General features: G+C 35.4%; 1 pseudogene; it reads left to right on the plus strand.

Moving 5' to 3' along the window:
• The first annotated feature begins 20,137 nt into the window (after nucleotides 1-20,137).
• LOC149215469 (large ribosomal subunit protein eL33y pseudogene) lies at nucleotides 20,138-20,534 on the plus strand (annotated as a pseudogene).
• Nucleotides 20,535-27,754: the final 7,220 nt, after the last annotated feature.

A 27,754-nucleotide genomic window follows, 5' to 3' on the forward strand; every position in this document is an offset into this window, starting at 1 on the left:
CCAACTCATCCTGGATGGCATCTTACCACAAACCCTTTTATGATACAAACTAATTCTTTCGGGCTCAAAGCTTCAACCCTAAATGTCCCATTGTCTCCACTTCCAACAAATGGCAGGACCACTTGACTAGTGTATCAGCCAACTCATCCTAGTTGATGTCATCCTAGTTGATCCTGTCATCATGCAAAACAAACCTCTCGAGTCTACCTTCTAGGTTTTCACCTCCTATCCACGCCATTATAAATTCATCCAGTCATGGCAGAGGGGAACCAGTTTGTGCCAATGGGAAGTCTCCATGGGTAGGGTTCCACCTAGTGAATAGGTAAGGTTACATTAATTTATCTTATAAGTTCAAGGCTCAATCCTTCCTGTGTCGTATAAAATCTTAAAATTTGAACTCTGCATGGCCTGAACAGGGAAACCTTTCCCATCCTAGGTTTTGTGAGAGACTGCTTTAGCTACTCAACGATCGCTTCTCGTTAGTTATACAGACCAAGGCCCTGTCACAATTTTTCTATAAACATCGATATTGGTGTCAACGCTCAGTAGTGACAATGGAAAAGATGGCTTGCTAATGCACCCTATGGTGCTACCCCTCTTGAGCTTGGGCTAAGGCCTCTCTAATGAGTTCCTAGCTAATAAACATTCCCTGTATCTAAACAGGGAATTATAGGTAGGCTGGCAAAGGCGCTTCTCCATCCTCTCCCTATCAAAGGTTCGTGGTGGACTCCTGAAGGGATGTCGCCTCTCTTGCTACATGCCAAGGGTTCTAGGCTCCAAATCATTCCTGCAAGTAGCTCCATCGCACTATGCAGAGACTACCAAGGCCTAGATAGCCATGCCATGAGTCTAGTGGAAGACATCCAGAGCGTTTAGTTACTAGCAGTGACATCTACCCATCATCAACAATGCCTCTAGAACAAGAATGCAGATAATTGATAATACATGGTTGAGAAGCCACTAAAATAAATATCATAGGGATCACATAGGCTTAAAAGAGGAAAATATCCCTTAGTGTTGGCTTGGTAGGCTTGTAATTAGGCGAATAAATCTATATTTGTACACTCATACCCTGCTATGTAAGTATCCTCTTATGTAATCTCTTCATATTAATGCAAAGGGACTTCTGTCCAATGTTTCTAGGTTTTTTAAGCCATATCCTTATGGATCTACTACCTATAACATTTCATAATATATTTGTATCATTTTCATTTGTTGTTAACAATGTAGGTGAGTATTTCAAACATATTATTGTTCATCTGATGGTCATAGAATAGTATTTGTTTTCATGTAAATAAAGACACGTTATAATGCTTATTATATATTGCAAGCAACAATAGTATGAATTTAACACAACACATTATTTCCATTCCATAAGCACACACTTGCTTGACTTATTTAACAACATTAAGTCTCTTTCTTTTCCCATTTTTCATTTATCTATTGTAATTCCAATTGATTTAGTTCCATAAAATTTTCCTCTCATTATAATTTTTCCTTTAATACTATGAGTAATCATGCCTAGTTTATAAAATCAAATAAATATATTTTAAACTCTCTTTTTTTTTACCAATTAATAATAAATTTTATAATCTTTTCAAGGTAATTTATTCACATTTATAATTTCTAAAGTCGACTTTATGACCATTTCATTTCAATTTAATTCACTTTTAATTAGGCCTTTAATCAATATATAATATTTAATTATAAATTTTAGTTAACCTTTTGAATTTTGACCAATCAAAAACCAAACTCAAGTTTAATTGCTTTACATGAAACCTTTCATTTATTTGTATGTTCATTCATTTTCACTTTATTAAGGAATTATATTAAATAAATTTAAATCTTTCAAATCTATGGTTAGGCAAAATTATTATACATTAGCCCTGTAATCTTACTGTCTCTAACAACTAATTATTTACTTCATTATTTATTTATTCTGGTCAAGTACTCTTCCTATCATTAGTTTGCTTCTTTCCCCTAAAGATTGGTGAAGTGTTCACCTGAAAAGTTGGGTTCTTTAGACAATGCACACAGGATTCCAGAAATTCTCAACTACAATATGTTACTACCTATGTTTCCATAGGTGCTATAATAATTTAATTTCCCTTATGGAGAGGATTGTCTCTTTGATACCAAAACTTTTGAGAAGCTTCTTTTTAAAATTGCTAGAAGAGTTGCTGACCTAGCATTCTTGAAGAGGTGTCGAGATGCTTCAATTCTTCCAATCTTTACTCGATTTCCTCCTCGAGCACATAGGCCTGATCTCAATCGCATTCTTTCTAGTACTAGTTTCGCTATTCTCAGGGCTAAACTTTTATATATCACGTCACTTTTATCCTCCTTATCATCTCATTTATACAAATCGCAATTAAAATTGGTCTCTATCATAAATTTTGGTCTCTATAATATAAAATTTATAGATCGCAGATCTACTATCTCAGCCTCCAGTTTTCAAGAATCAACCAATAGAAAGAAAATCCAAAAATTTCAATAGTTATTCGGAACGCAGACATGTTGGCCATCTTCATTTAATTGATCTGTGTTATCCCTTGATAATTCCAATTCCCCGATTACCCTTGGTAAATTTTTTCCTAATTTTTTGCCACCCCAGTCCTTTCCATACCCACAATCTCGTCGCTACTCCTCTAATACTTGTATTCCTACTAATGATGCGTCATGCCATCGCAGTCTGTCTCGTCCTTCAACACTAGCATCTAAGTTTTCGATCCCTCTCGTTATCACACGTGTCGCTATCAATGCCTGGCGCGAACGCATCAACGCTGAATCCCCTCCCTCGCTCTTGCAGTACTGAACTCCCTTCTTCAACTACAGTCAGCACTCACGATCTAGCTTCTTCGTCAACGTTGTCTTCCATATTATCTCCCCGGTCATCGCATAACACTCTTCCCTCAGCGCCATCCAACCTGGTGGCTCATTGCTTTGCGTCCCTGGCTTATTCCTCTTCCTCGACTATCCCAACCTCTCCCTGCGTGATTTCTCCTACCGCCGTCATTTCTCTTGTCATTGGCATCTCCTGTTTGGATTGTCAGCTCTGCATCAATTCCCATCCTTCTCTTCCTCTACACAGCGCTGCTTCTGAATCTATTAATTCGCTATGCCCTTCTCTCTCCTTTACCTACCTTACTTCCAATAAAAATTCCTCTACCCATAATTATAATTCTAATAAAGAAATTATTAATCATTCATATTCCCCTAGTCTTAAATCACCACCTTCGTTTTCTTTTAATTCATGCCTTTTTTCTAAGTTTCAACCTAACCTTAAATCTGATTTGTATTTTAATCAAATCCTTAATCCAATTTTCTATAGTATTAATAATTATTATAATCTAGATCATTTTTAAAATCTTAATATTTCCTCTTCTCTTAATCATGATATACCCAAGTCCTTTGTTAACTCTAATATGATTTCTTCTATGCTCCCCTCTAACTCCTCTTCTTCTTCTAAACTTATCTTAAGGGATAATAATTCCGATCACATTTCTTCCTCTTCTCCTTCCCCCCATAGTGACTTTCAACCCCCTCTTGCCCCTCATTCCTTCCTTAATTCCAAAGTGGTTAACCTCTCCTCCATTGAGCTTGATGCCTCCTCATTAAGCCTTCTTGAGAAAAGTTTTAACTTTTCCCTAGTTCCTCGTTCCATTCCCTTTGAGGATATTATTTGTTCCATTGAATCCATCTCACACTTCATTCCCTCCCATGCAGCGGAAGTGCTTCGATAATAATGTGGTTGCATTCTTCGTAGCTCTAAGCTCCCTAAACCTAACCTATCTAAGGAAGAATTTGTAGCCCTCTGTCAGCTCAATTCCAACCCTAACATCCTCGTTCTTAAAGTTGATAAAGGAAATGTGTTAGTTATCATGAATTCCTCAGATTACCATCATAAGATGCTTGATCTCCTTTCCTCCTCTTCTTACAAACCTCTATCTAAAAACCCCCTCCAATATGTTTCCAATAGGGTCACCAAAGCCATTAAAGCCTCTTCCCTTGACCCTACAACCCAAAAGATTCTTATTCCCTTTAACCCTATTACCCCTAGAATTTATGGTCAGCCTAAAATTCAAAAGCAAAACATTCCCCTTAGACCTATTGTTAGTGCCATCGGGGCCCCCACCCATGCCCTTTCCAAATTACTAGCCAAGAAGCTTTGTCCCAATTCTGGCCATTCTTCTTCCTTCGTTAAATATTCATATGATTTCTTCCAACAAATCTAGAACTGTACTCTTGATGAGAATGACATCATGGTTAACTTCAATGTCATTTCCTTATTTACCAAAATTCCTATCCCCGAAGCCATAGATCTCATTTCCAAGCTTGCTGATCGTGAAACTCTCAGTATTATTAATATTTTCCTTACCACAACCTTTTTCACCTATGATGGGGTTTGTTACAAACAAATATAAGGCACAACCATGGGCTCTTCCCTTTCCCCTGTCGTTGCTAATATTTTTATGGAACACTTTGAAGCCAAGGCCCTAGAAACCTTCCACCTTAAGCCTAAATGTTGGAAGCACTTTTTTATGACACCTTTGTCATTTGGTCCCATGGTTTACCTGCGCTCCAACATTTTCTTTTTCATCTTAATAGCATCACCCCTCAAATACAATTCATTAAGGACCTTGAAGAGAACAACTTCGTTCCCTTTCTATATGTCCTTGTCTCTCACCTCCCAGATGGTTCCCTAACTCACCAAGTCTATCGAAAGAAGACTCATACCAATAGATACCTTCATGCCAATTCCCACCACCATCCGGCCCAAAAAAAAATTTCCCTCAAAACCATTGTCATTCAAGTCATTCACATTTATTCTTCCCATTCCTTTCCTAAAGAAAAATACCATCTCTCCAAGGCTCTTAAATCCAATGGATACTCCACTACCCAAATTAACAGAGCCTTCTTCTCTGGTTTCCATCCCCATACCAAAAATCATCCTTGTCCCCCTCCCTTGGCTAAAGTAACCCTTACTTACATTCGAGGGGTCACCAATCATTTATCCAATATCCTCTCTAAAAATAATATCAAACACTTCTTCAAACCCCATAAAACCCTCAATCAATTTTTCATATAAGCTAAGGATACAAATTATGCTATGCTAGGTCCCAGAATGTATGAGATTTCGTGCTCCTGTGGAAAATCCTACATGGGTCAAACTGGTATATCCTTCAAAGCTCGGTTGAAAGAGCACATTAGTGATACCTTCCACAACAACATTGCAAAATCCAACATTACTGAGGATTACCATTCAACCAAACACCTTATTTTTTTTACAAAACCAAAATCTTAGCTTCTGCCCCATATCACTCGAGCGGGTCATTAGGGAGGCCCTTGAAATTGAAAAGTATCCTAATAATTTTAACTGAGATGATGGATACTAGTTAAGCCAATATTGGAAATCTACCATCCATTTCTTATCTTCTTAACCCCTTCCTACACCCCCCATCCTCTTTGAAAATTCTTAGTTTTTTTTTCTTCTCATTTTTTGTTAGTTCTTTCCCCATTTAATATGTCTTTTACCAATTTAATTTAATTTAATTATTAATTACCCTACCAATTTACCCATTTTAACATAATTTACAAAGTTAGGGTATTTAATAATTTTAATTTTAAAATGTTTTGAACCATGGTTAACCTTTTGTTTCTCTTATCTCTTCCTTTTTCCATTTTTCATTTATATATGGTAATTCCAATTGATTTAGTTCCATTAAATTTTCCTCTCATTATAATTTTTCCTTTAGTATTATGAGTAATCATGCCTAATTTATAAAATCAAATAAATATATTTTAATCTTTTAATCTTAATTTTCATGTTCCCTGCGCCCCCCCATCCCCCTCCACCCTTTTTAGAATTTTTGACCAATTAATAATAAATTTTATAATCTCTTCAAGGTAATTTATTCACACTTATAATTTCCAAAGTTGACCTTATGATTATTTCATTCAAATTTAATTTAATTTTAATTAGGCCTTTAATCAATATATAATATTTAATTATAAATTTCAATTAACATTTTGAATTTTGACCAATCAAAAAGTTTAATTTCTTTACCTCAAACCTTCCATTTATTTAGATTTTCATTGATTTTGACTTTATTAAGGAATTATATTAAATAAGTTTAAATCTTTCAATTTTATGGTTAGTCAAAATTATCATACATTGGGCATGTAATCCTACTATCTCTAACGGCTAATTATTTACTCCATTATCTTTATATTCTGGTCAAGCACTCTTATTGTCATCAATTTTCTCCTTGCCCCTGAAGATGGGTGAAATGTTCACCTAAAACATTGGGCTCTTCAAAAAATGCACACAGGATTCCAGAAGTTCTCAACTACAATATGTTACTATCTATGGAAACATACATGCTATAACATTGGTCATCTTAGATATGTAATATATTTATGGATGTATACACACATATTTTTCCAACACAAACTCAAGTAACATTTCCACAAAGAGATGAAATCCCATACTCATTAATTAATAGAATTGTTACAATCCAAAACCCAAAGCCATTTCAACCAAAAATGCATCATAATTTCATTACCATATAAACAGGAATAGAAAAACACTTATCTTTAAATTGAATGACAAGCAAGTCTAGGACAAGGACTCTCTTCCCAACCTTAGATAGTTGCAGCCAATATCACATACAACTATCATCCCCAAGCCAAATTACAAAGACTGAGTAGGCTTGCTTACAAGACTGTAACACCAATATTCCAGTTGGAATAGTGACTCCAGAGGACCTATGTCCTTAATCCCACCAACTTCCTATTGCAATGATCAATGCACATGCAATCTAGATTTTCACCACCTCCACCCTCAATAAGAACTCTCCGGATTCACCTCCTTCCTAGGAGGACCAAAATACATTGCATATGTTAACTCAAAGACTAGTCTCCTCCCAAGATTCATAGGGCTCCAAGAACACTATCTCAAGCCACAATCTCTAGGAAACCCAAGTTGTTATAGGGCTCCGGAGATTCCAATCTCAACCCATAGCCTCCACAGGATCCCTTAAGTTATTAGAGGGCTCCAGAGACTAGTATCCTAAACTAAAGCCTCTATGGAATAGAACACCAATCCCTTCACTTCTCTTTTATGGGTCGCTCTTTCTACTAAATTTTACTCCAATTTTTCCATCCTGCATGAATGAACAAATCCCATCATAATGTATTCCCCTCTGACTCCTGCCTAAATGTGAATGCCCTCCCTCCTTTGTTGGCCTTGCAGTTATTGCCTTGTCCTTGTTTCCTTGTGAGTGATATCCCTAACAACATGGGCTTTTGTACTTTCTTTTGTAACCCATTTAATTTAAGAACGATTCCATTAAAATCATGCACCAAGCATCCTTTAATGGTTGTAAAAATAATTCATTTTTTCTACACAAGAAAACCTCAACATCCCAAACAAGTGATTCTCCTCCTCATTTCTGGAATCTGTGCCCCTTTGACTGAATCCCCTTTTCTAAATTTGTATATGTGTAAAAATATTTACAATGCATTTTATAATAGAACCATGGGTGGGGTTGCCACAATATGGAAGGCTATGATGCAATTCCTATTAGATGAGCATGTTCTGAAGGATTTTGTGGCAAAAATTATATCTGAGCCAACAAGCCCTATCCAATACCTTGATTACAAAAATGAGATGTCCAAAGCCAAGAGGATGTTCCTAGACGTAGTTCGAGTTCATATTGTCCCGCATATTGCATATTAGACAACAGTAAAGGGTATATGGGATGGCATTGTGAAGTTGTACCATGATCTGTTTGAGAATAAGAAAATGATTATCAAGGGGAAGATGAGAACATTCAAGATTCAGAAGGGAAAGAATGTTACATCCTATTTTACCAAGATTCAGGGTGTCAAAGATGGACTTGCAGTTGTTAGAGAGAAACCATCATATAGTGAACTGGTGCACACAACAATAAGTGGGTTTTCCAAGGAGTGGCATACTTTCGTCGAAGTAATCTCTAGGTGAGATACATTTCCTTGTTGGGAACTGCTATGGAGTGAATTCACTCAAGAGGAGCTAAGGCTTAGTCTCATAGGTGGTACCACCAACAATAGTGTCAAGGGACCAAAGGTATAGAAGGAGGAGGAGAACGTAGATATTGCAGGGAAAGGACCTCTCGAAGGTCAAGTGCTTTGGATATGGTGAGTTTGGTCACTAAATCACCTAGTGTGTGAAAAGGAAGGAGGACAATAAGGAGAACGAGGAAGCAACTTTGGAAAAGATTGATGAATTTTCTGCCATATTGGAGGATGAGTTCACTATGTTTGCAACATTATCCTCAAATGGAGGAGTTTGATGCTCTAGTATGCCAGATCGGGTGGGATCTAAGGGAAGAGTAGTAGGAGGTCTAGATCTAGCCATGGAAGGCTTGATTTCCAAAGATTGATGAATTTTCTGCCATATTGGAGGATGAGTTCACTATGTTTGCAGCATTATCCTCAAATGGAGGAGTTTGATGCTCTAGTATGCCAGATCGGGTGGGATCTGAGGGAAGAGTAGTAGGAGGTCTAGATATAGCCATGGAAGGCTTGATTAAGAAATTATATATAGCTTTTGTGTATTCCTCACATGGATCAATAACTTTGCTATGGGAGCCCATAGGAGTAAAGTAGAAGGAGGATCTAGGTGTCAACTGTTAGGGCCCTATAGTATAGGAATCATAGTGTTTTCTTATCTTACTATTCCATTTTTTAGGTATGTTTGTAAATTTTAGCCTATGAATCACAAGGTGTCATAGTCTAAAGGTTTCTATACAAAAGTGTTTGTGTGTGTCGTAGATTTTCATCCCCATTGTAAAGTTTCATGTCATAAAGGGGTCTTTGAACATAAAATTGAATTTTGTAAAAATTCTAAAGTCTAAAATCCATGAGAAGGTTACATAGTCATAATTTCAAATGTGTAATCATGGAGGGAAAAGGAAATCATTAAGGGTTCAAGGGGTCATTTCATGGGGTTCATCCATCATTAGTCAAAGTCATGTTAGTTAGATTCAGTTAATTAGAATTGTTATGGTTTTGGTTGGTGGTCTCTACTTCATATCATTTATCATCATTTGGAAGATATTCTCATGCCACTTCGCTCTTTCTCCATTCAATCATTCACGCTCATGACATGAAACAAGGCATATGGAGGCATTAATGTAAAAAAAAAGAAAATGAAATTGTGTTCTTTCCTACTCTATTGCAACCTGTGCTCTGAAAAATTTTGAAAGCTTGCAAAGGGTCAAAATCTAGTGTTTGGAAATCAGAAGAAAGGAGGTCGTTGCAAAAACTATCATGCTACCCAACCATTGTGAAAACTGCCATGGTACCCAACTGTTGTGCATAGGGTTCAATGTCTTCACAAAGGTATGAGTAATTCATTCGCTCAATTCCTCATTTTTCCCTAGTGTCTGAAATAGGAGAAACACTCCCCAACTGTTGTTTTCATTAAAAAATTAGACTGGGTATTGTTAACACCGATTGTGTGTATATTTTCTCCATGATCGTTGCGCAAAGTATGTCACTGCTTGAACTACCCATTTCACAGCTCTGAGGGTTTTTTTTAATGTGTTTGAACTCAAACTTAACCTGAGACTCTGTTTACACTAGTGGAAATGAGACATAGCCTCTCACCTAAGGTTTTTCATTTTTCTAGCACATATTTTACATGATAATCATTGTTCTGGGATGTAATTATGGCATATAGCATTGTTGGTGTTGTATTTCCCAAAACCCAAAGTCATTTTCACCTCTTTCAAACTGATGTCAATTGCCTAAATTACCACATTCCATTGTGTTTTCATTCACTTGGTTCATCGTGTTGTCAGCTATTCCCTGTGCACCACGATGTTGCTTAATCCTCTATCCATAGACATTTGTGTTTTATACAAAATTGGATTTGGAAAGGTGTTCAGTAATCTGCATAAGCAAATGGAAAACCTTGGGAACAGAAGGAAAACCAAGGGAGCATAAGTAGTCCGATTTGAACCCAAAAGTTTGGAGATGATCAATGCTAACCCATCTATTCGAGCAACATTTGAACAAATAGGTTGTATAGTGTTCTGTGAAAAAAATTCAATTTCATGGTTATCACTTTCAATTGGCTAGTATATTTTCCCTCGGACTCAAAGGCAAGCAAGTTAAGATTGGGGATTTAGAGTTTATACTTTGTTAGGTCCCTATAATACTAGTGATTAACCCATTACTATTGTAGTTGTATCCCTTATTAATATTGGTGTGCCCCTATTGTCCCCATATTGTTATTATTGTGCCCCATAGAATCCCTCTATTGTTATTATTGTGCCTTTATATTATTATTGTTAGGTCAGCTGGGTTATATTGTGACTACTTAGACTCCTATATATAGAAAGGATGTTTTGTCATTTGAATCATAAGAGAATCATTCATTTGTGTAATGTAAAGGAGGTTTCCCCCTCGAAGAGGATGAATTCTAAGGTGTTGATCCATCTTTTCTATCTTTTTACGAGTTGGTTTCATAACATTTGGTATCAAAGCTTTGGATTCTGGGGTTTCTCTACTCCAAATAGGTCATTGTGGAATTTTCACTATAACTTTTTTTTCTGCAGTGTCTCAGAAGCGAAAAAAAAACCCATTTGAGACGAAATCGTACTGAACCGTGGGTCCTAATTTCAGAGCTTTTCGCACTATATTTGCGGAGATATGATCTGAGGAAGTTGGTCTTTTTGCAGACTCCTGAATTACATTCCAAACAGGTGACCTGGGGAAAATCGTTATAACTTTCTCTCTGCATCATGTTGAAGTTCCGTAAGAAGGTATAGAAAGAGGACGGATTTTAGTTTCCTGTATATATTTTTCAAAGCCAAAGGTAGAAACAAGGACACGTGGCATTTCGTACAATTTCACTCTACTGAACTAGTCTATAATCAGGTCACTGTGGGAGATTTGGCATAACTCTTCCTTGGAGAATCCAATTTGGATCAGACTAGTGGCATTGGAAAGAGGACACAGAGGGCTACTGTAGGTATCAATTTCAAAACGGGATGATCTGAAATTACAGAGATACATCGGAGGCAATATCGAGCTCCTACAAAGTGAAAAAAGGTGTGTAGATTTTTTTAAATTTTTGCTTAAGCTTGGTTTGAAAAATTATTTTGAAGGAATTCAAGGGGCATAGTAGAGCATTATTATCTCTAACTGATGCCCCAAGGAAAGAAAATGCAAACACCTAGTAAGCAACCTGAAAGCTCTAGCATGACTCATGAAAAAGAGGAAGAAATGCTACATGATATATCAAAATTACAAGACCAAGTGCAACAAATTTCACACTCACAAAAGCTAACATAAGCTAAGATAAATGGCGTGGAATCTAATATAAAGGGCGTGGAAGCTAAGATGGATGATTGGAAGATAGATTTGAAGAGAGACATGGCAGATTTGAAGACAGATTTGACAAATTTTCTACAAGAAATACTTACTAATGGTGAAAGGGTAGTAAAGGAAACTCATGATGTGAACAAAAGAAATGTTAATCATGATTTCACAGACTCTAATGTGGGATCGAAGACCCACCATATTCCAAAAATCGATATGAGGAAGTTTGATGGCAAGGATTTCGCAACATGGATATTAGAGATGGAGCAATTTTTCAGTCTCAATAATGTGCAAAACACACAAAAGGTATGCATTGCAACTTTATATTTAGAACCAAATTAGTTGGTATGGTATCAATGGATTTTCTCTCGTAAACAAATTATCACTTGGGCAATTTTTATGGAAGAATTGACAACACATTATGAGGATACAAAAAGCAACACTTTTTTTAGCCAATTGATAAGTCTCAAACAAAAGGGTTCAATAATGGAGCACATTGAGGAGTTCCAAAAATTGAACATAAGGGTAAAAAATATTCCAGAGGAGCATAGGATTGATGTGTTCATAGAGACTTTAAAGGATAATATCGAACATGATGTTCGCCTTTGGGAACCTAATTCATTAGACAAGGCATTCAGGTTAGCAAGAAAAATGGAAAGAAAAATTATGGCAAACAGGAAGCATACCACTCACAACTATAAAGATGGAAGTGTTGTTTCCCCTAGTCTTCCACAACCTATAAGGTTGACACCACAACAATTGGAAGAAAAAGGAGCAAAAGGGCTTTGTTACAGTTGTGATAGCAAATACACTAAAAGTCATAAGTGTGCTGAGAAGAAATTATTCTACATAGATTGTGAAGAGGAAGAAGAAAATGAGCAAGGAAGGTCAAAAGAAGATGATATACTCCAGGAAAAAATCCTAGATAAAGAAGAAACAGATCTGACCATATCTTGTAATGCATTAGTAGGCAATACCACTCCTCAAACCATCAAGATAGAAGAACAAATCAAGAAGAAAAAGGTAATAGTGTTGATTGATTCAGAAAGTACCCACAATTTTATTCATTGTAAGGTAGCAAAAGAATTGAATTGTTTCCTATATCCAGCACCAGAGTGTCAAGTGATGGTTGCAAATGGAGGAACAATAAATTTCTCTTGAAAGTGCCATAATATCAAGCTATCCATGGGAGAATACGTATTGACTAGCCCAATGCTTTCCATTCCAATGGGAGGTGCTAATGTTGTACTAGGAGTCCAATGGCTACAATCCTTGGGTACAATAGCTTTTAATTTTCAAGAATTTTTCATGAACTTTTCTGCGGAAGGAAAGGAAGTTGAATTAAGGGGTATTGCAGGGAAAGCGGGAAGGATAATCAGCTCTAACAGTATGACAAAGCTTCTAAAAAAGGAACAACGAGGTGTAATTGCACAATTATGTTCGCTAGATGTTTCCACATCGAAATCATCTATTTCTCCAAATCTCCAAAAAGCCTTGGACAATCATTCCAAGGTATTTGAGACTCCCAAAGGTCTCCCATCTATTTGTGATCATGATCATGCTATTCATCTGATTCCAGGAAGTGTTCCTCCAAACATCAGGTCGTACAGATATCCGTATTCCCAAAAGGGTGAAATTGAACATATGTTTGCAGAAATGATAGAGGCTGGTATAATTCAACCTAGTCAAGTTTCTTTCTTTGCACCAGTAGTATTGGTGCACAAGAAGGATGGATCATGGTGCATGTGTCCAGATTATAGGGAGCTCAACAAGCTCACTATTAAAGATATGTTTTCCATTCCTGTCATTGATGAATTACTGGATGAATTGCATGGATCAATTTACTTCACCAAGTTGGATCTTCATTCAGGATATCATCAAATCAGAATGAAGACTGAAGACATTCCGAAAACAGCATTTAGAACTCATGAGGGTCATTATGAATTTTTGGTCATACCTTTTGGCCTTACCAATGCACCTTCTACATTTCAAGGTTTGATGAATTCCATTTTCAAACCCTTCCTTAGAAAATTTGTGTTAGTATATTTTGATGACATACTAATCTACAGCAAGTCTTGGAAGGATCATGGTGAACATGTTGATAGGGTGCTACAACTATTGGAGGAGAAACAATTATATGCAAAAAGATCCAAATGTTTCTTTGGAGTACAAGAGGTGGAATATCTGGGTCATATTGTATCTCATGAAGGAGTTAAGGTAGACCGTAGCAAAATTAAAGCCATTAAGGAATAGAAAATCCCCACATCCATAAAGCATCTGTGAGGATTTCTCAGGTTGACAGGGTATTATCACAAGTTTGTTAAGAATTATGGAAGAATAGCAACAACTCTAACAACATTATTGAAGAAAGATGCATTTTCATGGACTCCAGAAGCAACAAAGGCCTTCAAACATCTTAAAGAGGCAATGTTCCAAGCACCGATCTTAGCTACATCGGACTTCACAAAAACCTGTATTGTGGAATGTGATGCTTCAGGAAATGGAATTGGTGCTGTTTCAATGCAAGATGAAAGACCCATTGCTTTTGAAATTCATCCAATCAAGGGAAACTTTTTACACAAAGCTATTTATGAGAAGGAAACGTTGGCAATATTACATGCACTTAAGAAATGGTGACCCTACCTAATGGGAAGACACTTCAAGGTAAAAATGGATCATGATAGCCTTAAATACTTTTTAGAACAAATATTATCTTCTGAAGAGCAAAAAAAGTGGGTCACAAATATGTCAGGTTATGACTTTGAAATCATCTACAAAAAAGGGAAGCAAAATGTGGTGGCAGATGCACTCTCAAGAAAGGATGAGGATGTGGAAGCATTTTTGTGCACCATTTCTATCATACAACCAGATTGGATAAACAAAGCAAGGGAGGAATGGAAGAATGATGAAGAAGTGTGGGCACTTATTCAAAAGTTACAACAAGATTCTAGTACATCTGATACATTTAGCTAGCAAAATGATTTGTTATGGTACAAAGATCGCTTATACCTCTGTAAGAATTCCCAACTCAAACAAAAGATTCTTATGGAATTGCACACTTCTCCCTTAGGAGGGCACTCAGGATTTTTAAAAACTTACCACAAGGTTAAGAATGAATTTTTTGGGATGGCCTTAAATCGGATATTCAAAAGTTTGTGGCAGAATGTTTGGTTTGCCAAAAAAATAAAGTTGAAAAAATTAAGACCCCAGGTCTATTACAACCTTTATCCACTCCAAGGCAATGTTGGGAGGAGGTTTCAATGGATTTTATCACAGGTTTACCCAAATCTGAGGGAAAGAGTGTCATCATGGTGGTAGTTGACAAACTTACCAAGTATGCACACTTTTGTGCATTATCACATCCATTTAAAGCCAGTACAATTTCTACTGCATTTATGGAAACAATTCAAAAGCTACATGGAAACCCAAAGATTATTGTAAGTGACAGAGATCCCATTTTCATTGGAAATTTTTGGACAGAATTATTTTCTTGTCTCGGTACTTAGTTAGCTCATAGATCATCTTATCATCCTCAATTTGATGGGAAAACTGAGATAGTAAACAAATGTTTGGAAGGATATATTCGTTGCTTTGTATCTGATAAACAGACACAATGGGTCAAATGGTTGGCTCTGGCTAAATGGTGTTATAACACTTTCTTCCATACAGCAACAAAAATGACCCCATTTATGGCACTTTATGGATATCAGCCACCATCCATCACATCATATTTAAGAGAAAATTCTAAGGTTCAAGCGGTGGAACATCACATCGAGCATCAACAACAAGTCCTCCAACTCTTAAAGGATAACCTCTTATTGGCATAGAATAGAATGAAACAATAGGCAGATCAACATCACAATGAAAGAAGTTTTGATGTAGGTGATTGGGTATTCCTACGGCTACAACCATATAAACAAATGTCCCCCAAGCAAGCTAAGAAGGATAATAAATTATCACCAAAGTATTATGGTCTGTACAAGGTGTTGCAAAAAGATTGGTACTATGGCATACAAATTGGAGCTTCCTGCAGCTTCTCAAGTGCACCCAGTTTTCCATGTTTCATGTTTAAAGAAGGTTATACACGACAAGCTCCCAATTCAAACAATATTGCCAAAACTTGCCAGGGAAGGAAAAATTATATTGGAACCAGAAGTAGTCACAGAAACAAGAACTCGATAGCTACGAAATCGATCAATTTTGGAGTATCTCATCAAGTGGAAGAAATTATCCGCTGAAGATTCCACATGGGAAGATGAGAATTTTATACAAAAGCATCCAGAACTACTCAAGTGTTGAGGACAACACTTTCTTGAAGGAGAGGGGCATGTTAGATCCCTAAAATACTAGTGATTACCCCATTACTATTGTAGTTGTATCCCTTATTAATATTGTTGTGCCCCTATTGTCCCCATATTGTTATTATTGTGCCCCATAGAATCCCTCTATTGTTATTTTTGTGCCTTTATATTATTATTGTTAGGTCGGCTGGGTTATGAATCCTTAGACTCCTATATATAGAAAGGAGGTTTTGTCATTTGAATCATAAAAGAATCATTCATTTGTGTAATGTAAAGGAGGTTGACCCCTCTAAGAGACTGAATTCTAAGGCGTTGATCCATATTTTTTATCTTTTTGTGAGCTGGTTTCATAACATACTTCTAGAGCAAACCATCTCCCAAGCCATAGGGATACCATTACTAGGTGAAAGTTGGTTTAAAGGCATGGAACTTGATGCATCACACTACAAAGACTTTGTGAAACCTCAATACAAAGGAAAATATGGGCCTACATTTCCAAGAAGTTACCTATTGAACCACCACAACAAACTCCTGAAAGTAATACAAAGATATTTCACTTGTGAAGGTCGTTTCAGCAGAGTATACCAATACCATATCAGGTTTCTCATGCATTTCACTGGCAAAAGGAGCCTTAACTTACCTCATTACCTCTTAAAAATCTTCAGAAAATTGGAAGAAAAGGTTCAATCCAAGGGAAATAAATATTTTCCCAGTTTGTTCCACTTTGCACTAATTAAATTGTTGGTAACAATGTAAACTTTGAAACGAGAATTGATACTATTACCCGTTTCGTAGAGATAGCAAAAAAGTGACCTGATTTTGAAAAGGGGTGATGCAGAACACACATGTTTTTTTAGAGCATAGTTTTTCGCACTTGAATTTCTTTTATTTACATTATGTTTTAGAATGGTAGTGATTTTCATGCTGATTTAAAAAAGTGGGTATTCTGCATCAGACCCTTTTTTTAAAAGACCTATTTTTTGACTTTAAATTTTCTAATGTATGAAATGTAAATAATTATTTTGTAAATTTAATAATTTTTTAAGTGGTCATTTTCTTCATATTTTCTTGTTTTTTATTTTAATTTTAATTTTTTTGTAGTGAGGTTTTTATTGTTTTGCATTTTTAAATTAGAAGGTCGATATTTTGGATTTCCGATATTCTACATATTTATACATCCTTAATTAATTTTTCAATCCACATGAAATAATTGATTCTAAAAAACAATATTTTTTAACAATGGACATAAAAATAACCATTTTTAACATGAATATAACTAAAAAAATACATGCTTTGATAATTTTTTTCTAGAATTGACATGTCAAAATCACAATTTTTATATGAAAATTTTAACTAAAAATGGTTAAATAATAGTTTTTTTTTATGAATTTCATGTCAAAAAAATAATAATAATCACTTTTTTTTTCAAAAAATAATGATTAACTTAAAAATTAATGCGAAAATCACATCTTAGAAATATTGAATGCATAACAACCTTAATTGAGTGTTTATTCTTCTCATAAAATGTCAAAGTCAAAACATTGCAAAGCTTGATTTCCAAGCATAACTTAAATTTAATCAACAATGTCACGTAATCCAAACTCTTCATCCTCTAGGGTTTTATCATTGTCTTCTTCCACAATATTTTCTGCTTCCTTTTGCTCATTTTCCTCTTTTAATGGATCTTTGATGTCTGTGAATCTCCCAATATATGTCTTTCGAAACATTCCATGTAATGGTGGTTGGGGTTCCTTTGCCTTTTTTACCACACGTGATTCACTAAAGTCCCCTTTCTTCAACCCAATTTCTTGCATTGCATCTGGAAGAAATTGAAGAGCATTAATTCTTTGTTGAATGAAATTGCATTGTATTGGATCTTTTTCAATTGCAATGCAATTTCTTCCTTTTTGAAGGCAACATGCTAGTGTTGTACCTAATTATTAAGCACAAAAGAAATAATGAAATAAATTAGTACAATGACATATAAATTAATAAATAACATATTGAAATTCAATTCCATATAATAAAACTTAGCTGAGCCAGAAAATAAATCCAAAACCGAATCTCCTTCATTTAATTGCCGCAAAGACATGGCTAAATCGAGCTCCTAAATAACATTGGGTTACATTGTTAAAGTGCTCAAACAGCTCGATCGAGCGCTTAAAAAGGGCTCAATTGAGCAATCATTTTTTCCACCCAAATGTGCCATCTCTTGCCAAAAAGTGTAACCCAATGTCATGCTTTCACCCTTACAGATTATGAATTTCTAACAATCTATATCCTAATTATTATTATTATCCAATTTTAAGGTCATAGCCAAGCCAGACACCAAATTGGTGTATGAAACCCCCTTGTTTGTGGGACAAGAGACCCACCTCCACGCAACGATTTTATTATTGTCTATGAAGGTATACCTACTCTAACCCCTTCTGGTTTTTGAACCTATGAGCTCTTAGGAGGAAACACATGCTCTTAACCATTAGGCACTTGACCTGAGATGCCTCATGTTTAACTCTAATGTTATAGGAGCATTTTCTCAAGAACACTATCCAATAATTGGACCTCACACACTCTATTGACCTCTAATTTCAATTCTGTGGCATTTCAAAGTTTACCCTCCAAAACTCACTTAAGGCCATAAATCACACTTAATATTGGTTTACTATATTTGTGAAATTTCTAATTCTTTATAACTAATCATTTAGTTTGGGTTGTTGTTTCTAAAAGGATATGGCCCAAAGCTTAATTATGTCCAATGTCACTTCATAATCTAATGATATGTAAGAAAGATCTCTTCCACTTGAATTAATAAGACACTAGAAACCTCACATACTCAAAACAAACCTATTGAAAACCAATTTGATTCAATAGACCTAATCAAAACAAACATACAAGAGAATGTAAAAGTGAACATTTGAGTATACTCAAATCTTGAATTTTGTGATCCCAATTCATAATTCTTTATTTATTTCTATCTCATCATACGTTAATTATTTTAGCAAAAGAAAAAGACACCTACATTTCTATCTTATTCGGAGTTCATTATTTTGGAAAAAAGAAAGAAACCTATGTGTTCATCTAAAACATGGAGAAGAGGTAAATCATGTTAGATTGTCTCTTTTTCTTTCAAAATACGCACCAATAACCACTCTTTTTCGCTTGCCAAGATTATTTAGCATCAAAAAATATCTAACAATGGAAGATTGGAAAATATTGTGTCATACACAATGATTGGAAAATATTATGTCATACCCAATGAAAAAAAGGATGGGAAGAAAAAAAATAGATGTGGTAGATCCATGGGTGAAAAAGAAAAGTCATAAATACTAAACATATTGCAGATTTTTATAATTGCTTGCAAACCTAGCATATATGCCTAATCTATGCATCATGAATAAGAGATTTGGATAGGTTACAATTCTGAGGAGAGGGGATAGATCACATATCAAACCAAATTTGATATGAAACCTTATTGGTTAACCTTAGTCTGGTTTTTGTTGAGAAGGAATACTATGGTCTTTGTTGAGAAGGAATACCATGAAGATTGTTAGAAATAATCAAACAATGTAATCTAATTAATGTTTATGGATTGATTATTCATTTATATATTAGTCAGAGTTAATTATTCAAAAAACAAAAGAAATAAAGAAAGACATTTATGGATTGATTATTCATTTATATCTTAGTCGGAGTTAATTATTCCAAAAAAACAAAAGAAAAAAAGAAAGAGGGACCTACATGTTCATTGAGAAGAAACGGCTGAGTTGGATTCTTCACTTTTTCTTCTGCCATATTTGATACATGCACCCACGCATTAGTAACTATTTTGTTTGTTCCATGCATTTTAACATTGGTTGTGCCGGGGCGAGGTGGAGGAAGAGGAGCAATAGCAACTAGAAGAAGAGTTTGCACAGCAGTCCATCTGTTCACCTTATTACATAAAAATAGATGAATATTCACCCTAAGTAATAAATTTTATTACATGAAACTCCTTTAACGTTTTCTTTCTCAATAACTTCTTTAGAAACATCTTTTAAACTTCGTACATTAATTTCTCTTTAAACCATATTTTCATGTACAATTAGTCATATAACCCTACCAATTGGTTTAAAACTTATATCTCCATTCCATTTACTCTTTGCAATTCCCTTTCGCAGATAACGAACACTTCATTCTTATCTTCACTATACGATGTTGGACTTGACTTACATTATTCAATTTTCAACCTTTATAATGGCTCAAAATTATCCTATTTAATTTGATAAAGAAAGATTTTGATATCCATCTACAAAACATTGTGTTGCATGCCTATAAAAAAGCTCAACGACATACATCAACCTCTATTATTTATTAAATCATAGTGTGCCTATCAAAATGTAATATTATTGCCTACCCCTTGTTCAAGGGAAAGCGCTGATATTGATAAGTAAAACTCAATTCACATCACATTGCGAGATAGATGTTCCGAGCCATTTTGATCAACATGGTGAAGGGACACCAAGGAGAGCGTATCAGGTTGTATGTTCGAGGGATCATCCTCGGCTACAAAAGGTCAAAATCAAACCAGTACCCAAATACTTCTCTGATTCAAATTGAAGGAGTCAATACACCAGAGGAAGTGGATTGGTATCTGGGCAAAAGGATGGCCTATATTTACAAGGCGAAAACCAAGAAGGGGGGAACTAATTACAGGTGTATTTGGGGCAAAGTAACAAGGCCACATGGTAACAGTGGTGTTGTTAGGGCAAAATTTAGAACAAATTTGCCACCAAAGTCCATGAGAGGGAGAGTGAGAGTATTTATGTACCCCAACAGCATATGAGGTTGATGTCACTACTTGGCCTACAAACTCATGGATGTTTCATATTTTAGTTTTGTTTCGATATGAGAGGCCTATTTTTGACAAAGTCGTTGATTTATGAGAACATTTTTCCTTCACAGCAAGATGTGAGGCAAATCTACCTTTTTTTTCCTAGAATATTTGGGTCTTTTGTTAATTTATTTTTACCTACATTAGAACTATGAAATCATGATTTTGAAAATATGAGTACTGATAGTTGTTTGGTGTAGACATCTGCACATGTTATGTACTACTCTTTAAAATGTTCAGTTCATTAAAATAGAACAAAACTGAAATTTTACTGAAAAACTATTTTGTTTGTTCCTACCAAAATTAATTAACATCAAAATTCCTTCTGAAATCCGCTTAATATCGTATTGGATGCCCAATAAGCACTGTTTGGGGCATTTCGTAGCAGATGGGGTGATTTTGAGAATCACCTGGTGGTATTTAAATACTTAAGATACAGTGCAAAGTGAGGGTGGAGCAGTCAAAGACTCAAGGGACAATTGCAGAGCCATTTATAGTGACACAGTAGATCAATGAGAATTTGAGACTTAGAGGGAGTCTAGCTTCAGAGGGAGTCTAGATTCAGAGGGAATAGCGCTATAGGTGCAGCGATGAATTTAGCATAGAGGCATCATCACTGTAAGAACATATTTGTGTAGTAGCATGGTGGACAGTGATATATGGTATAATTTCTTCATTGTGATTTCCAATGACAAGGAGTTAGATCAGTTTGAAGATGTGAAGGAAAGAGGCTTCACAGATGTCAAACACCAGCAGTGTGGATCAATTCAGATACATCATGTTCCCATAGACCATTAGATGGTTAATATATTCATGAAGGGTCTAGGTACGGCCAAGTTCATCTAGTTCAAAGAACAAATGGGCTTAGTGGAAAACACTTTCCTTGCTAAGAGGGAGTGTTAGTTTTTTATTTTGGTAGTAGAAAACGTGTGTTCTAGTCTCATATGATGTCTAAGAGGCTAAGGAACATGAGACCTCCAAAACCCATCAATAGTTTCGAGAGATATCACTCAGAAAAAACCTTAATTAAATTAATTAAACCATAATTTAGTTTTTTCCTGAGTCTAACTTAGGAAAAGTGGCTAGTTAAAGTTAATTAATTAAGGAAGTTTTATTTTGAACTACAAACTTCCATGGATGAATTCAAGATGATATTAGACATTGGTTGAGATGTAATCGTGGTCATTGAGACTCCAACAAGAGATTATAACAACAAGTTGAATGGCATGGAAATGGGATTAGTTATATTATAACCAATTCGACTACCTAGTTACAGGTATTCAACAATGTCACAGTTAAAGCTACGGAAAGCATTGGAGAGACAAATATTTAGGAGAAGACAAGAAAGTGTTAGAAAATCAAAAAGGAGGAAAAAAATTGTGTTGACAATGACTTGTGATATTCTTGTATTCTTATTAGCTTTCTTTAAGTTCTACTTTTTATCTTATTTTCATCAAGAAATCATCAAATTGAAACATGAATATCAAGGACACCACATATAGGCACTTATCCAGGGCTAAAACCCCTCTATAGGGGAAAATACTTTCAAACTCTTCCACTAGTATATGGTAAAAGCATGTTAATGTGTCTCATTATATGGCAAAAGCAAAAAAGTACTCAAATGAAAAAAGATAAAAAAAAAGATAATATAAAAATATCAATTAAATGAGTTGAGTTTCATACTTGTTAATTATAAAAAATAAATGCTAAATTTGTAACAAATATAACTCACAATAAATTTTGGTAAAAGCTATAGTGAACCTATTTAATGGGTTTACAAAATATAAATAATGTTATAAAAAGTAAATACTAAATTTGCAAATAAGTCAACAGATAGTAAATATTGGTAAAACCTATGGTTAATCACTCACAAAATATAAATAACTTTATGTAAAGTTAAATGAAATGCTAAAACTATTTAAAAATATATATAAAAATAGAAGTAGAATTTCTAAACAAATAATTTTATATATTATATTTTGAATAATATAAAATACGTTATTATAATCATAATTAAGAATTTTATTATAAAAAATCAAAAATATATTTTATAATTTTTCAAAAAATATTTTTAACATTGTGTTATATGTTATTTTCAAATTTCTATTAAAAAAAATTGATTTTATAAACTTGAAAGGGTAGTTCCTTGGGTCGCGGTTTTATATATTCGAAAATATGATCATTTTTACTAGTATTTTAATAATAATTAAAAAATATGCTTACTTTTTATTTTTAAATTTGTTTAGCAATCTTTAGAATGTTTACAACACATCTCTTAAAGAAATTGGAATTAGAAAACATAAATCAATAGAGAAATGGGGGGTCGCGGTTTTGTCACTACTTAAAAATTTATGTAAAATATTAATGATACCTTTTAAAGAAAATGAATAAATTAGATAAAAATTGTATATTAAATTTTAGAAAAAATATGACATGAAATTGAATTTAAATTGACATGTTTTGTCTTCTTTTACCACCACCTAGTTTTTGATGATTTTGTAAATTTAAGAGTAAACATTCCAACTCCATTTATTTTTATAGAACTTCTTTGCCACAAAAAGGGAAAAAGTGATACAATCTAGGCTAAATCAAACTTGAGACAATCCAAGACCTTAGAACAGACCAAGAGACCTTCCTCCTCCACCAAGTCAACCTTCCAAGATGATTCTGCAAAATTTAGTAGTCTATTCTTGTCGACCAGATTTAGCCTAGCAACAACCCAGAACTTTGGCTTCCCAACTTCAAAATTTCGACCCTACTGCAACCCTACAACTTTGGCCCTCCTACAACTCCATAATTTCACACATTTGAATCACAGGAGAGAGAAAATTGTCTCCAAACTTCTACAATAGGGTTTCCTCTTCTTTGCTAGGGTTTTTCTCCTTCTTCCAATAATTTTGCACCCTGTTTTCTTCTCCAACAACTGCAAATCGAACTTGTTGAGAATGTGCCTTAAATGAGGTTGAATTGTTGTCTTTATATAGTAGTTTTTGTCTCCTTATGAGATCGACTTGTCCAGGTTGAGGCCAACTTGGTGGAGGATTCCTAAATGACTTAATTTACATCAAAATAAATTTATTGCTGGATAGATAAAGCCCAATAAGGGTTTGTTACATGATCACAAATACTAGGACTCAAGACATAAACCTTAGAACCCTACAATGGAGGCTTTAACCTATTAATCATTGACCCAAGAATGAAACCCATGCTTTAATAAGTTAATTTATTTTAATAATAAATTTTATTTTTCTTTCTTTTGAAAAATATATTATATCATGGCTCAAATACAATTAGACTAACATTAGTTATATTCTTCAACACTCCCTCTTAACTAAGGAGGTATTCATAGTTACATATATAGATAGGTATATGGAAGATTTCAAAATGATGTGCTCTGTTAGAGCCTAAATCGACCTCAGGATGAAGGGAGGCAATCCTAGGATAACCATTAACCATGCTTAACCTGGTAGCTAGCCCTACCAGATTGGGAGAGGGCTCTCTCCTTTTCAATCTCAGTTGAGATGACTGAATTAAATTTGTATTTTAGGCTAGGTATAGTAGCTCTAGGGTTTTTGGTTGATTTTGATGGTTTTGTTGCTAGATCAAATGGACCAGGCAGCTTGGGTCCGGGAAATCAAGTCAGGAATGTAGGGTGTTCTGTGGGGCGAGGTAGGTAGGTATTTCAACACTTGAAATTGAATGAGATGGTATGATTAAGACTAGTGAGAAGTTGAGGAAGGCATGCAAAGATTGTGTAATCCTCTTCAAACAGCTGAAAACATCAAAAACTAAATGTATTCCCAAGGCAGAGCACTGCTACCAATGTATTCTACCTATCTATCTTGATTTCATTTAGTTTAGAAGAATGATTTAGATTTTGGCACACATAACACATGAGAAAAACTATTGACAGAAGGAGAAACAATGAAAAAAACATTACCACAAGAATTCCACAAAAATAACTGCAAAACCTAGTTTATTTCCTTGCCAAACTGTTGTAGAGATGTACAATGTAGCTCAGAGCATCCAAAAGAGTCCAACCTTGACAAATGACTAAGAGGGTACATAATATAGGCATCAAACAACTCATGCTGACCTTCAGGGGTCGAATCCATGATAAAAGGGGAAATTTCAACCATATCTAAAATAAGAACAGGAATATAGGCAATGGAACAGCTTGCCTCTAAAACCATGGAAACTGATTCATTCACCCCCAAACCACCTCAAAATGATGAATATACCCTATAGAGTCATTTTACAATTATATTTATATATCATAGCTTCATTTACATTCATAAATTCATCCAAGATGAAAGAAAAAGTCAACTTGTAGAAAAACTAGGCGAAATTTGGATTTTTGAGCAAATTGGTTCTATGTGTAGCGCCACCTGTCCTGTGCATAGCGCCAATTCTTAGCTGATTTTGGATGCCTTATCCTTAGCCAAATTGAGCCCAAGATAGCTTGTTGGAAAGGTCTTCCTATCTGGTTTTTGGAACAGCTTGAATTTGTTCATTTGGAGGTCATTTTCCCCCTAAAAAGTGGAATCTCCCAATATTGCTTCCTGTGTGTCCAAAAAGAGGCAGAGAGGGAATTTTTTGATGGTTTTTTGACCTTTAGGTGACCAAGATTTGCTCCAAATTTGCTGAAACTTTCAGGGATTGATGTTCTCATCATTCTGAATGTAAATATGCAAGTCCTTCCTCCAAAAAGTCTCCTAGTCAAAAGCATAGCGCCGGTGGCACTACGCACCTAATGCAATTTCCTGTGTTAGAAAATTTCAAATTTTCAAAATGACAAAATTTCACCAAGACTTGCCCAGATTTGGCACAAGGTTTCCTCATTAATTGAATTGAAGAGCTAGTGAGGCCTTAGCCAAGATTTTTAGCTTGTCATGCTCCTTTTTTCTCCTCAACCTTTCCTTAAGTTTCCTCATCCTTATATTACATATCTTGTTCTGGGTCATATTGTGATAGGCCATGTGATGAAGCATCTTCTCTTCTTTATTGGCCTTCTCAAGTAGCTTTTCGATGTGTATGTTGACCCTTTCAAGTCAAGTTTCCTAGTCATTCTCAATCTCTTACTCAATGGAGGTCATCTTGACCTTTGCTTTCTTTGCCTTTTGTTGGTTCTCCTTGATTATTTGCAACTCCATAAGGACTTGCTTTTCAGTCAATTGCTTGTTTTCTTGGTCTATATAATTGATGATCCACTTTTCCCTCTCTAAATTGACTGACAAGGCTTGTATATCAGCCTCTTACTCTTTGATGATCATGTCTTTAGTTATCTTTGTACCTTGGGTCTCCAAATCAATGACTTCAACTCCCTGTGTCTCCTCATGATCAACCAAGTCAAAATCCCCCTCTTGCCCATCACTAGGATCCTTTTCATGCATTGTTCCCTTGCCTTTACCTTTTCCCTTGTTGTGCTGCCCAACCTGTACTTTCTTAGCTAAAGATGAAGGCAAAGCCCCTTCCACTCCTTGTGGAGATATCATTTTCCTGTGGCCTGGAGATGAAGGCCAGACCCCTTCCACTCGTTGTGGAGATAATACTCACCTGGCAGTTGCAAAACGTTTCCTAGTGCCTCTCTCATAGGTCACAAACACTGGCACTCCCATAGTTTCAGTGTCTTGGACCTTTTGTTGTCCTGAAGGTCCACCTTCTTCTTGAGGCACTGATGAAAATACTTGAGGGATTTTGAAAACTTCATGAGAAATGAAGGTCTCACATGGTATGTTAAGCAGGTTCAGCTGATGTAAGACAATGATTTTAATCATAGAGAAGTGGTAGATGTTGGTTAACTGCTGGGGTATGATTTCTTCTTTACAATGAATGCCATCTTCTCTATGTTTCTGAATATGAAGTAGGGGATATTCATCATTCTCACCCTAGTGAAATGCATCAACAATCTAATGTGGTAGGCATATAGTCTGGAGAACCTACCTTCACAAGTAAAGTACTTGATGATGATCTTCATTAATGGAGCAAACCTGTCCTCCAAGAATTTAAAGGGAAATACTCTGCTGAGTTTGTTATGATATTTAGCCTTAATGTAAGGCTCATAGTACTCCCTGTCAATGTACTGACCCTTGTTCCACTTTTCACCCACATTTGGAATACCTGTAGCCTCTGAAATGATAGCTGGTGACAAAGTGAATGTGACTCCAGCAAGGTTTACCTCATTTTTGTCCTCCAAATGTGTCACAAACAACCTTGCTAATTCATGATGGGATTTTACCCTTTCCACCATTTCACAAAAAGTAAAACATGATTGATGTCTGAAACAAGAAAGGGAAAATGGGTAGGCTTGTAGCTCTCTCAAACTGGTGGGCTACTCTCTGATATGTTTTCCTCCCTTATGAGGTCTTTTGCCTTGAGTGTATCTCTCTCTAGAACTGTCACTATGTCTCTCTTCCTCCATTTCATACTCACTATCCCTCTCCATTATTGTACTACTGTTTGTGTTTATGGTAAATGAGAAGTGATGGATTGGTGAGTAAGGGTATGATGAGTATGAAGAGATTTTAAATAGGAAAGCAGGTGAAGGTGAACAAGAATGGGAAAGGGATGTGGGGAATAAGTAAGGTTAATGAATGGTGTAGGGTTTGGGAGTAATGATAGGGTTTGGGAATAATGATAGAGTTTGGGAGTATGGTAGGGTTTGTGGTATATGAGTATAGGGTTTGGGAGTAATGGTAGGTTTTGGGAGTATTTTAGGAAAAATTTTATGGAGAGATTATGTATAGGAGGATGAGTTGTGGGGAAACAATGAAGATGATATGGGACAGCAGTAGTAATGATTGTATTTGATAGACAACAACAATTAGGGTTTAATGTTTAAAGAGGCAACACATCCCAAAAATTTATGCAACAACCCATGTCTGCAAGGAAAGTGATATTACTTACTTGCAAATGGAGGAATTTGGGTGTTTTGAAGCAATTTGATGAATTTTGCTGGCAATTTTAAGCTCAAATGACAGGTGCATAGCGCACTTCCCAAGTGTGTAGCACCTATCTTATGTATAGCGCCAGTTCAAAAAAACAAAGGAGAAAATGCCCAGGTGTGTAGCGCCAAGTTTTGGTGCGTAGTGCTGGGAAATTTCCTCCAAAAACACAACAGTTTCTTCCCTTTACTCAATGATCCCTCAAAATTGCGATTTTGCTCATCAACTTCAATTCAAACAATGAATTGACTTAAGAATGAAATGAC

The sequence above is a fragment of the Pinus tabuliformis genome, chromosome 1_1 (genome assembly GCF_031772625.1).
Source record: "Pinus tabuliformis cultivar Carrire ecotype Pingquan chromosome 1_1, CPIR1, whole genome shotgun sequence".
NCBI lineage: Eukaryota > Viridiplantae > Streptophyta > Pinopsida > Pinales > Pinaceae > Pinus > Pinus tabuliformis.